The 14,337-nt window shown below is 33.8% G+C and overlaps 1 protein-coding gene across 2 annotated transcripts in view; it reads left to right on the forward strand.

Moving 5' to 3' along the window:
• Positions 1 to 14,337, forward strand: part of ZNF804A (zinc finger protein 804A) — a 285,669-nt gene that overhangs the window by 247,005 nt on the left and 24,327 nt on the right. The window contains exon 1 of one of the 2 annotated variants that reach the window (XM_059392810.1): positions 10,495 to 10,663. The exons of the other annotated variant lie outside the window; for it this stretch is intronic. The gene's annotated coding sequence lies outside the window, so the exon portion shown is untranslated. Of the gene's footprint in view, positions 1 to 10,494; positions 10,664 to 14,337 lie in introns of those variants that run through there. 2 annotated transcript variants of the gene reach the window in all.

The following is a 14,337-nucleotide window of genomic DNA, read 5'->3' on the forward strand; positions in this document are numbered from 1 at the left end:
CCAGGAACATTTGGAGGAAAACTTGAAAAGAACTGGTAATTGGTTAGATAAAGGAAATTAGGCATTTTAAAAATCTGGAATGTGCATGACTGATGAAAGAAATGTGGAAGGAATACTGGTTTGTATCCAGAGCTATTGGATACAAAATATTTGCTCTAATTGGTAAAATAGTTAGAAGGATTGATCTCAAGAGGAAATATAATTCTTTGTTTTTAAAAATTTTATTTATTTGACAGAGAGAGAGAGATCACAAGTAGGCAGAGAGACAAGCAGAGAGAGAGAGGGAAGCAGGCTCCCCACTGAGCAAAGAGCCCGACATGGGGCTCGATCACAGGACCCTGAGACCATGACCTGACCTGAAGGCAGAGGCTCAACACACTGAGCCACCCAGGTGCCCCCAAGAGGAAATATAATTCTTAAGAATATTTTAGATACACATGATTTATTTAAAGTGTCAATGATTGCCAAATAATTACTTTATAGTTAGGCTACCTACTGGAAATTAAAAATTTGGGAATAAAGCACAATAAAATGCCAAGCATCTAACAGGAATTTATAATTTTTAAAAATGAAGACTCTATCATATCTTATAATCCTGTCAAGTCTTATGGTTCAAAGTCACAAAGTGGTGAATATGTTAAGATTGATTTGATACGTCTTTTATTTATGTTTATTAACAGTAAACTGTTAATACTGGTCTCCAGTACTGAATAGATACCTGATTTACTAATATTAGACTGCATCCCTCTGGTCACAATACTTGCTTCAATGGTAGATCTGTGATTTGTCTGGGAACAAAACAGAACAAGGAGAAGGCTTGGATAAAAGACAGGCTTCTAAGAGATTGCTCGTTGTTGGAAGCATTTAGTTCAAGAGTTGATACCTTATCTTGTGTTACTGGAATATGTTTGAGTCTAATTTCTATTATGGCACTAAGAAGTGTTCTGACTGGTCAACTAAGCTAGAAGAGAGCCTTACATTTAATACAAACATCTGATTCAATTGTATGTATTAACTGTTTATCTTTCTTGACCTATTAATGGATCAAAATGTTTCTGCAAACCTCTGAAGTCAACACTTTCAAGTTATTTTCACAATTTTCGAAAGCAGTTTTTAATTACTTCTTATTCCTCATTAATTACTTGACCATTAAATATCTCAAAAGTTTCTTCCAGGTGTAAAGTAAATAAGCCCTAGAAATATAACGTGCAACATGGTGACCATTAAAAAAAAAAAAAAAAAAAAAGCCAGTTTCTTCTGATCTTAATAATTTGGCATTAAGAATTCAGATCATTATTTTTCCATCTGTCTTATCAGAGCACCTCTGACCTAACTTTTAAAATAAAAGGATGCCATGCAATTTTATATTAGAATTAGCTACTTTCCTATTCATACAGAGTCCCTAAAAATAATTCCTGCATTTTCTTTTGTAGTTTCTTAATGTGAATAAAGTATTATTTCTTTTGAATTTTAAAAATAACATCAAACTAAACAGAACCATGATTAAAATTGGAGTTAAGCGATCTTTCTAGACACTCTGTTTTGACACATAGCACTAACAACGAGCTGAAAATAATGTGAAATCATTTGCAGAAGTCTGTAAAGTTTGAACATCCCAGTGACCTGTTCATACTACTCATTAACAAAAAACAGAGAGATCACCTCTCCCCTGCCAAAAAATATCAGGCAGCTAAGTGCTCATTAAAACAGAAATAAACAGCTAGATATATTCTTCAAAGGGAATTGTATCGTTTTCTCACCCAATACTAGTCTAAAACACAGTTTTAATTCTCTGCCTGATTTTTCCCAGAAGGCTCCCCAGTCATTTAATTAAAATGATTCTGAACTAGAGGACAGAAATGTGCCTGAAGTTCTCAGCTCTAGCATGGAAACAACATGGGACTTAACTTGCACTTTTATTTTCTTCTACGTCCAATATTAAAGTGTTCAGTGATCTGATTATGAAAAAGTAAATAAATCTAAAATGCTGTTTTCAGTTCATTCCTGAATAAACATCCTCTTCCCAAATGTATTTGTTTTGCTGTGCACTTTAGTCTATGTAGGCATTCAGTCCTCCTCCCTTTTCTTGAATCTGTAAATCTCTACTCTTTAGGAAGTTAATAAAGCTGGGCTGGAAATATGCATTATGACAAAATAAAGATGCATTGAGTTATTCTATAAACACATATGATTAAATACTACAAAACTATGGTTTATTAGAAACATGGTTTATTAGAAACAGCTGATACATTGTACAATGCTATTTGTAATATCTCATTAATTTCTATAATTTTCTGCTGATTTTGAATGTTAAGTAAATATGAGATAATAGAATAATTGAATTATAAAATCAGATTCACACAAAACAGAGGTCTCACATAGTGTACAACACTAATAATAATTTCAGGATACAAGTCTTCATGAATAATCTTAGGAAGTCTACACATGATGAAGCATTGCTTAAGAAAAATTTAGCATCCCATTTGAAGGGTAACATACACCAAATTTCAAAGACAGTGCTCCTTCTCACTTATTTGAGAGAGACAGAGACAGAGATAGGGACAAGCGCGCGGGAGGAGAGGGAGAAGCAGGGTCCCTGCACAGCAGGGAGCCCTACATACAGCTGATTTCCAGGACCCTGGGATCATGAGCTGAGCTGAAGCCAGACGCTGAACTGACTGAGCCACCCGGGCGTCCCATATCATTCTCAGTTTCTGACAGGCTTGTCACATTTGCCAACTTGTTAGTATTAAAAAAAAAAAAAAAAAAACAACAAACAAAAACAAAAAACAAAAAACAAAACAAAAAAAAACAGTTTATGTCTTCATTGACAAAGCTCTCTTGCCCTTCACCACTCTGTGATTATTTTCTGTATTTTTAATTTCTTCTTACATACTTATTGTTAACATTCTTACATTTTCTTGAATTTACTCTTCTAACCTTTAATCACTTTCTTAGAAATTTCTTAGTAATATCAAGGTTTAGCCTTTCTCAGCTTCTAATTTAGACATTTAAGTTAAAAGTTATCTTCCAGTTATTGTTTTATACTGTAGGTTTTGCTACTCATCATATAATATTTTATTTCATGTCTAAATATTTTATAAGAAAACTATTTTAACCCACAATTCACATATATCATATAATATTTTCTTCTGGTTATCTTTCCTCTCCTCTATTACTGCTAGACCTCATTTATAGTCCAGTTTCAGATTTGCATGCACACAGGTGAGCAGATAGTATAGAGTGTCCCCATATATATGCATGGCCTCTCAAAGTCTCCTGTTAGTAACATCTTACATCATTATGGCTTATGTGCTACAATTAATGAACCAATGTTAATAGATGACTATTAACTAAAATTCCTGACACTAGATGTCCTGGTTGATTCATATTCCCTTAGTTTTCACCTTATGTTATTTTTCTGTTCCATGATCCCATCCAAGAGACCAGGAAACATGTAGTTGCCTTACCTTCTGAGGCATCTCTTGGCTGTGACAGTTGCTTAGATCTTCCTCATTTCTGATGACCTTTACAGTTGTGAAGAATACTGATCAGGCATTTTGTACAGTGCCCCTCAATTGGAGTATTTAGTGTTTTGTGATTATGCTGGGTTATGTTTTGGGGGGAAAGAAAACACCAGAGAAAAATCACCGTTTTTCTCACATCATTTCAAATGTCAGTCTGTCACCATGAGTTATTATGAATTGACTTGAAGTTTGTCACCTGGGTGAGACAATATATATCAGGTTTCTCCAGTGGAAATTAACCCTTTTTTTTCACCCTACATACTGTAATTTTTTCAATGGAATCACAGTGCAGCCCACACAACAATGAGGTGTTCTGATCTAACTCCTTGAGAGAAAACATCCAGAAAGATATAAATCATTCTGGAGTTCTTCTGCCTGGGGCACTTGGCCTTTCTTCCACATTATTTATTTATTTATATAATAGTACAGATATTTGTTTTATACCATGGATAGCAATATGATACTACCTATGTTCTTGTTTGAATTATCCTAGCTTTGGCTGTTAGGAACCCTTTCAGTTGGCTGTTCTGTCCCTTTGACTCACTCCCATACTGTCAATCTTTTTTGCTTGTTTCTTTCTGTTTTCAGCATTTCCTTTCTGATGATCCATGATCTCCTGTAGTTTTTTCTTCAGATCTAGAATCGTCCATTGTTCCCAGGGGACCCTGATTGCTTTCATGGAAAATGGTCTGACAGACTAAGATCTGGTCTCCAGTTCTGCTCCATCCACTTGGGTGCCAATGTTCTTAGACTTTTTAGCTGATAGAGCAAGAAAATATATATATAGATATATGACAACCCATGCTTACTCACATGAGTATGAATTTCTATACTTTTCTATGCCTTATTTCTTCTTATAACAATCTGTTTCTATTAAGCTAAATATATATTCATCTTGACATTTCCAGTAACAATCTATTAAGATGTGGTTCACTGTAGGCTATTCCTCTTATATAGTCGCACTAATTCAGGGAGAAACCTGGCTCCCATTATCTGTGGTTTATTTACTTAATTGTTCTAGTATGCAAGCATGGCAATAGAAAAATTATTAATCCATACTCTTTGATAGGAATTCTATTAAGTAGAATACAGTACTCATGCAGTTCCTTTTACCTTTAGACTTACCATCTTCATTAATTACCAAAGTTACTTAATGTCAGCACCTTTCCCCACAGCCCTTTGATGAGGTTGCTTCGTACATGCATAACAGTTAGATTATTTTGTCACAGTCTGCATTCTTTTCCAAGATCCCAACTTCCTAAGTGATTTTTAATTTGCATATGTTAGGGCTTACTCTTTGTGTTGCGAAGTTCAGTGGCTTTTAAAAAATATATATATAACTTCATGTATTTACCATTACAGTATCACACAGAATAGTGTCACAGCTAAAAATCTCGTGTGTTTCATCTATTCAGCTCTCTCCTCCTCTCCTGAAACTCCGGTGGCCATTGATCTTTTTACTTCCTCATAGTTTTGTCTTTTACACAGTGTCAGATGATTGGAATCATAGGGTATGTAGCCTATGAAGTTCATATTGAACTTCTTTTCTTTACCAATATTCATTTAAATTTCCTCTCTTTTGGTGGTATGATGGCCCATTTCTTTTTATTATGAAATAATATTCTATTGTGTGGATGTAACACAAATTTTAATAGAGAAGGGCATTGGTTGCTTCTAGTTTGGGGCAATTATGAATAATGCTCCTTGTAAACATCCATGGAAAAGTTTTCAGAGAACATAAATTTCAACTGAATTGGCAAATATTTAGGGGTGTGATTACTGGGTTGTGTAGTAAGACTACGTTTAGCTGTCTAAGAAACTGCAAACTGTTTCAGAGTGTCTGCACTGTCAGGCATTCTCACCAGCAATGATGGAGAGTTCTAGATCCTTTGGGTAAACACCAAGAAGAATGATTGCCATCATTAAAAAAAAAAAAAAAAAATTAGCCTCTCTAACTGGTGTTTAGTGACATCTCACTGTTGTTTTATTTTGTAGTTCCCTAATGACAAATGTGGAGCATATTTTCATATGCTTATTTGCCATCTGTAGTCTTCCTTGGTGAGATATGTTTTCAGGTCCTTTTCCCATTTTTAAGATCAGTTGTTTGTTTTCTTAATGTAAAGATTCAAGAATTCATTTTATATTTAGATACAAATCAGAAGCCATTTAAACATTTTCTTATTTTGATTCAATACAAAAATCTATGTTTATATTTGAAAATACTTAACCACATGTTTGGTTCATGGTTAATGAACATTAGTAATAAACAGATAATAGAGAAGAGTAGAACAGTAGAAAGTCACTTAATTTTGGCTTGGGTATGTATTGCAATAATACTTGGATATAAGTGAGTTATATTCTCATGTTTTTCATAATCTGCAAAAAAAATAAAGCTTTAATAATAGCGAACATAACACCAATGTATAATGAAGAACTTCTGTATTTTTACTTTCTTTTCCCATTCAAAAGCTAGTTAGTTTAAAGTCTATGTTGGAAATTTGCTCATCACCTTTTCAAGGAGTATAAAATGCTAGCCTCAAAGTAACAATTTTTCTTATCTAAACTCATTATCTTTCCAGTTCATACCTAAACTGGGCCTGGAAAGACAATAAAGGATTCATATCTAATACCAAATTTCTCATGTAATGCCAGAAATCTTCATAGATACTAAAAGATAGCATAAAGCAACTGAAGAAGAATTGGAAAAATTACATAGTTTGTTTTTATTTCACCTTTTATCAGATTGCATGTAAAGATAGAATTTGAAAATGATTGATAGTTTACTCTTATACAGGATATAAATGAACTTCTTAAGTAAAGTAGGAGGATTTAGTTGTTATTATTTTCTCATAACCTAACCCTTGTTTCTCTCAAAGGAAGAATGACTTATGAAAAAACTCTAATGCTCAGTTATTTCCAGTTTTATAAATGTAAAATTTTTGTTGTCTCCATTATATACTTTTTACATATATTAAAAACATTGAAGTTCTGATTGCATACCTATTTTACAATAACGACTATGATTAGTGGTAATTATAATGCAAATAACTAGAGTTGTGTTTATAAATATGATTAAACATTACACTTTTTGAACTAAATATAAACAGGTGTTAAATTTTATATATTTTTTAAAATCATTGATTATGATTCAAAATCATTGATTATTGATTATAATCATTATGATTATGAAAGTAAGATCACTTAATATTTTTATGTAAGAAAAATTATGTCAAAGGTCTTTACTTAATGCATTGGGTTTTTTTATTGTTTTTTTTTAAAGATTTTATTTATTTATTTGTTGGACAGACAGAGATCACAAGTAGGCAGAGAGGCAAGCAGAGAGAGAGGAGGAAGCAGGCTCCCTGCTGAGCAGAGAGCCTGATGCAGGGCTCAATCCCAGGACCCTGGGATCATGACCTGAGCCGAAGGCAGAGGCTTTAACCCACTGAGCCACCCAGGCGCCCCAATGCATTGTTAATATTTATAATTTTTAGTGGAGTTCCAATTTGTATTTTAATTAATCTACTTGCAATATTAAGTGTCTCTGTGTGTGCGTGTGTATATGTGTGACTATTTGTAGAAATCAGATGTTGTCTTTTCAACTGATACAGTATAGAGATTGCTCACTTAGGTCAATATAAGTCCCATAGATTTTAGAAGCATATAAACATATCTGTTATTTCTAAAATTCTATTTTTATAGGATGGAGAAAAATAAAGATAGAATTCTTATTTGTGTTCTTGCTAAATTCAAGCAAGAAATTTGTGAATGTTTAGTCCCACTTATTTTCCAAAAGCATGGTGTTTTTCATAAGTGTCCTAATGCAGATGGAAATGTTCTGAAGGGTTTTTTAAAAAAGATATATGTTTTTTAAAGTAGGGCATATTCGTTAGAGCACTGTAGATGAAGCCATGTTCTACAACTAAAAAATAGAAAAATATATCTGCATATTGAATCCTTTCTTTTACCTCAGTCTAGTTCATTCAAAAATGCATTAAGAAAAATAAAAACTTCGAAGGTTGGAGTAATATTTAAAACATAAGTATTCTCTGATACTTACTACATTTTTAAAAATTTCAGTATTTGTTTCCATGTAAAGTGAATATAAATATATCATAGTATGCTGTGATGAGAGTCACAAATATTATCTCAAGATGTTACAAATATATATAGCTATACACTAGATTGTGATTATTTGCAATGTGCTTAGATTGGATTTTCTTTAAATAAAAGAAACCTAGGAACACATAGGTGGTGCAGTCAGTTAAGTGTCCAACTCTTGGTTTTGGCTCAGGTTGTGATCTCAGGGTCATGAGATGGATCCCCATCTGTGGGGATCCGTGCTCAACACGAAGTCTGCTTAAGAGTCTCCCTCCTCCTCTGCCCCACCTATTCATGCGTCTTTCTCTCTCTCCCTCTCTCTCTCAAATAGATAAATGATAAAACCTAGATATATTTTTGTAAGATAAATGGAACTATTTTTTACTTATATTTGCTCTTTGAACCTGTGTTTTAAATGTGCAACTATATAAATGTGTTTGGGTCATTTAGGAAACTTTTGGGTAGAACTAAGAGAAAAATACACTTAAATTACTTTTTTAAAAAATAGAATGTGAGGAGGGGGTGCCTGGGTGGCTCAGTGGGTTAAAGACTCTGTTTTCAGCTCAGTTCATGATCCCAGAGTGCTGGGATCAAGCCCCACATCGGGCTTTCTGCTCAGCAGGGAGCTTGCTTCCTCTCCTCTCTCTCTCTCTCTCTGCCTGCCTCTCTGTCTACTTGTGATCTCTGTCAAATAAATAAATAAAATCTTAAAAAGAAATAGAATGTGAAGAAAAACTTTTACATGAGAGAAAATGTCAAAGTAGGTGGATGATCTTCAAGTTCACTTTGCTCAGCATACCAGCTCTGATTCTTTCTGAATCTGTCTTTTCATTGCTGGTAGTTGTCCTGCTAGCTCTTCCCATATCTGCAGGATGTTTTCTTACTGATATCTGTGGAAATATTATTTTCCTACTCTTTGAAGAAAAAAAAAAGTCTTTCACATGATTGGATATATTTAGGTCCAGTGCCCACTTTGGACATTGTATTGTAGAAATGCTGTAAATCCGTGGCTGAGTTTAACCTGTTAGTGGAAAACTACAAGAAGAGGGATGGGGGGTTTAATTGACTTCGGCTGTGCAGGGCGTACTCTAAGTGTAGACCGTAAAGTAGATCTTATCAAAATCTCCTACCCACCAGTTTGGCAGGGAAAAAAACAGATGCTATTCAGAAATGTATACCAAATAACAAATACCTTTTTTCTCCTTTTTAAATAATTACTTACTGTCTTCTCAAATCTTAGCTGTATTAATTTGATCCTCAAACACCAAGGCCAAAGGAAAATAAATGTTTAACATGGGAAAACAAATAAAAGTTTACTGGAGGGGTGCAGGGATGTCATGAAGGGTAAATAGCATGGAACCAGAGAAGACTGAGAAAGTCTTCCAGACTGCAATACAGGTCTGTCCCTTGTGAAAGAAACGGGAACGAAAGGAAAAAGGATTGAGTTAGGAGACTCCATCAGATTCTCTGCTGTTCAGCCTTGTCCACTCTTCCACTGTAGAAGATAAAGGCCTCTTTCTTATGAAGTTTTAGAATAAAAGGGAAGTTCAGTGGGGTGAGGCCTAGAGCCAATGACCAAGAAAGAATTCTTGAGACATCTTTGATGCGACTTGGTGGTTTAGTAAAGCACAGGGACAAGGCCCATGGGCAGAAAGAACTGCTGCCCAAGGCTTGTGAGGTGTGGCTGGTTATACACTACTGGGTTGGGGGAGGTAAGGGAAAAGGGAGGTTTCAAAAGAACTTTCATATGCTAAAGAGCACCTACAAGATACCGGATACCAGAGAGCTTACCACTGTCAAAGGTTTTCCCTCTAGCAAGGTATTAACATTAAGATAGCTCAGAGATTCCTGGAAGAATGTCCCACAAGTTCCACCCAGGAGTTGGGTGTAGGAGAAGTTGCAGGGTGTCAGCTTCTGCTTTGTCCTCACCTTGCCTTCCTTCCCTCATCATTTGTTTAGAACCAAAGAGGCCTTCTGGCTCTTGTGCTCTGCATTTAACAACTTGTTAATGGCTCTCCTCTTTTCTTTATCTCTCTGTGGAATTTACATATACTTAGTTGTAACTGGCCAATGATGCTGTTCTTATAGGGATTATTCACTCCACATCTTCAAATGCTGCAACCACTGTAAGGGCAAGGACATTCCACCTAACAGGAAGGAGACCTTTAGTAATGAAGCTCCTAGCTTATGTCAAGAAGCATCCATACCCTGCACACTGGTTACCCATCAAGCAGTGATTGAACCAGTTATAAAACATCTCACCCCGTTTTCTTGGATTGCTCCTGGCATAACTTGTGCCTTGTTTAAGTTTTCCATGAAGCTCACTGTAAAACTGGATTGGATATTTAAGATATTTATTGGAGCAAATGACTATAAATGATAATGAAGAGGAATCAGAAAAGTAAGAGGAACCTATACACACACACACACACACACACACACACACACACACTGACTTTTAAAAAATCTCCAAATTATATACATGTTTGGTTACTTCTTCCCCTCAAATGTGCTTAAAATCCTATCAAAATGCAGCTCATATAAATCTGGTCACCTGGTGTCTCAGTGTATTGTTTTGTTGTTTTCCTCCTGTCTAGGATGTAGCTGATGTTTTACTTAGAGTCTTCATGACAGTTCAAATGGGAAATGCCTTTTGGGTCACAGTTCAGTTGACTTGTACTTCTAGTGTTTTGGTTCCAGTTTTTCCTTATAGAAACCATGGCATTTGTAACTGGTCTTGTTTCCTTTATCATTACTTAGGCTATAAGTTTAAATTCAATTTTGTGAGGTAAATAAAGTTTATTTGACATAATTTTTTTTGTTGTTTTTGTGCTAACACTTTTCCTTTTACTCTGACCAGAAATCTCAGCTAAGGAGTGCACAATTGCAGAGTTTAAACCATTGTATCAAATCAGAGAAGATTAAAAAAAAAAAAAAAAAGACTATGTCTTAATTGCCCCCCCTGCAATGAGCAGCATATCTTAGAATTAACAAGTCAGAGGCACTTCTTTAGGAAATTCTCCAAGTTTACAGAGGTATGACTGATAAAAATTATGTATACTTAGATTGGGCAACAGGATGATTTAAGGTGTACAACATGATGATTTTTACATGTATACATATATATTATAAAATGATTCCCAAATCAAGTTAATTATCACTTCCGTCATATCATAGTTACCTTTTTTGTGTACGTTGAGAACACTTAAGATCTACTTTCTTAGCAAACTTCATGTATATAATACAGTATTAACTGGAGTCACCTTGAGGTACATGAGGTCTCCAGAACTTTTTCATCACATGTAAGTGAATATTTGTACCCTTTGACCAACATCTCCACATTGCCCCTACCCCCCAACCTTGGAAACCACCAGGCTACTCTCTGATTTTATGAATTACACTTTTTTAGATTCCACTTATTAGTGAGATCATACAGTATTTGTCTTTCTGTAGGGGACTTATCTCACTAAGCATAATATCCCCCAGATTCAGCCTTGCTCTTACAAATGACACTATCATCAGGGAATGCAAAGGAAAGCCACAACTGTTAGAATGACTCTTATCAAAAAGATAAGAGATGTCAAGTGTTGTTGAGGTTGTGGGGTAAAGGGAACTCTTGTGCACTGTTGGTAGTGATGTAAACTGGTACAGCCATTATGGAAAACAGTGTGGGGATTCTTCAAAAAAAATAAAAATAGAACTACCGTATGACCCAGCAATCCCTCTTCTGGATATATAACCAAAGAAAATTAAATCAGTATTTTGAAGAGATATCTGTAACCCCCATGATTATTGCAGCATTATTTACCATAGCTAAGATATGGAAACAACCTAAGTGTCCATTGATGAATGAAAGGATAAAGATGTGTTTTTACAGATTTACCATAGAATATTATTCAATCATAACATGAAGGAATTCCTCTCATTAGGAACTATTTTCTTATAACAGTTGTAAGTTTTCTCCAGCAGCTGCTTGGCCAAATCTCCATGTCATAGTGTGTCAGTTTTCCTACCATGCAGATCCATATAACTCTGGTTTTATCAGCCACATCTGTGTCTCTTATTCCCAACTCTTTCAGGAATGTGTGTATCGAACTTAATGCTCATCAAATACAAATTACTAGAAATGCACCCTTTATAACATTAGGATCAGTAGGTTTTATTACAAAAGTTTATAACTTTTAAGCACTCTTACCTCTAAGCCAGAAATATTTTGGACACTTGTTCATTTAATTTTTACCACAACTGTCTCAAGTAGATATAACTATTATCCCCATCTTACAAATAAAGAAAGCTAATTAGCTTAAAAATGGTAGAATGGGGAAATAGAACAAAAGTTTGTGAGAATCCAGTGCTATATTATCAATCATTGTCCAATTACATAATTTAGAGGGGAAAATACTAGCTAATCAGTTGGTTACATTTTTTTGACCATGGCTTGGCATTTGAAAATAAGTATGTGTTGAAATTTACAAGTATAATTATAGCATTACATTTTATAAGGGTGTAAAAATCTACTTCTTTAAGTCAATGAGGAATTTCTTTATTGGCTTAGAAAGAGTTAAAATCTTTTAATCATGTATAACTGTCTTCAAAATGGATTTAAAAATTTCAGTTCTGAGTTTCTTGTTAATCTATCCTTAATAATTTTAATTGAGTCATGACTTAGACTTAGCACTATTTCTAAGCAAGGATTGATGGAGAGCATATTTTAGTATTAATTCATTAGTATTCTTTGAAACTTAGAAATGGAACTCCAGCTATCTTTACCAGGTTTTAAAATAGAGCCACTTTATGTTTAAAGGTAATAAAGACAGTATCCTATAGGGATAATTAAATGCTGCCCATGTAATATCTTCCAGTTTATTGGTATTATATTTTAAATGTTTGCTTCTGACCATTAGAATATCTGAGTTATTTTTAAAGATAAAACAGGTTTAAAATTGTAATAAAATATATACACTTATATTATAACCTATAGAATGGCTCAGAATTATATGTAAAAATTGTTTTTATCTCTCCATCTCATTCTTAGATATAAAAGGTAATCAAATTTAAGCATTTTAAAAGTTTTTCTTATTAAAATATGTATTATTACATATTTGTTTGCTTTATTAATTTTAGTCTGATTTCAGATGTCCCATTATAAAAGATTAAAAAATTTAGTGTTTTTCTTTCTTTTCTCCATCCACCAATGTTTTTTAAGTATACTATTATCCATCTGGTACCTAGTAATCTCCTTTTCAGCTCTAAGTTCTTTCTTTTTAAATTTTTAATCCATCGGTATTAAAGATTATATACTAACCCCCTGATATAATAAATGAAGAACTTAGTATGCCTACATTTTAACTTTTCCCTTACTTCACAGTTTTTTAAAATATGATACTTTAAAAAGTTAAAAGAATACTATTGATTCTGTCCTACAACTATAGGTAAGTCTTCAATGTGCTGTTCTTTACTGAATCCTTTCATGTCCAACAGCAATATAAACGGAATTATGACAAAGTCATCATTTTCACAGAACCAGGTTGGTAACTGAACATGTAAAGAAGGGAATGTAACCCTTTGTTACTAAATCCTCTTGCTTGAAAACTATCCTGCCTTCAAGATTCCAAGACCTTGCTTTTAACTTCTTGCAAGCTTTCTTTGATTTTTTTTTTTTAAATAATATTCACCTGCCATTGATTCTTGTATTTCATGTTGCCCTTTCTTATGTCTGTCTTCTTTTTTCTTTTACTATGGTTTATTCTGACAAAAAATCAGATTTATGATTATCAGGTAACACAATTTTTTGCTCTAACAGGTTGAAAAATATTTTTTGCTCTCAAAATTTGCTTGATTATAGAATTCTGGATTCAGATAATTTTCCCTCAAGAATTTGAATTTTTAGCATTTCCCCCCTATCATTTAGCATTATTGATTATATTTCACTCTCCTTTCTTTATAGGTAATTTGTTATATTTTTTCTCCAGCAGGGCTAGGGTGATTAAAAACAGAGAGTTGGAGTCTATAAATTTGTTTCTAATGTGTCTCTTCCTTCAAATGTAGTGCAGATTCTTGACTTTGTTTATAGGTACAGTTCTCTAGGGTGATTTTATAGGGGAATACCGACCTGGAACAGATGAGCTATTCTTTCACTGTTATTATAGAAGTCTGTATTTTGCTGGGAGAGACCTACTGGTTTAGCTGTTCAGAATCCAGTTGTAAAACTAGTCTGATAATCATATCAAGAGCCACTCATCACTTCTATATTTATCAGTCTAACTTGCAGATTCTCTGGTTTTCCCTTCTGGTATCACCGCACTTAACCTCAGTGTTCTGGGATGCCAAGTTCCTTATCTTTATTTACTATCCGTGCCATCTCATTGGCTTTTTGTAATCCAGATTTCTTCAAACATTTAGTTAGGTCCACTTCTGTCTCATTTTCTTGGTTTCAAAAACTGTTATTTTTATTTTTCTTAATTATATTTTATCTTATCAGTCACGAAAGGAAGGGAAGGAAAATATTTGTTGAATCACACATTTTCAAATCATTTGAAACCCCTGGGTTAGTACTAAAAACTTCATAAAAAATATATATATATATACACACACACATATGTATATACATACATATACACACACACACACATATATGTTTGTGTGTGTATGTATATATATCTATATATAGATATATATAGATTACTCCTCCAATGTTGTGTAATTATAG

The sequence above is a fragment of the Mustela nigripes genome, chromosome 3 (genome assembly GCF_022355385.1).
Source record: "Mustela nigripes isolate SB6536 chromosome 3, MUSNIG.SB6536, whole genome shotgun sequence".
NCBI classification, from domain to species: domain Eukaryota; kingdom Metazoa; phylum Chordata; class Mammalia; order Carnivora; family Mustelidae; genus Mustela; species Mustela nigripes.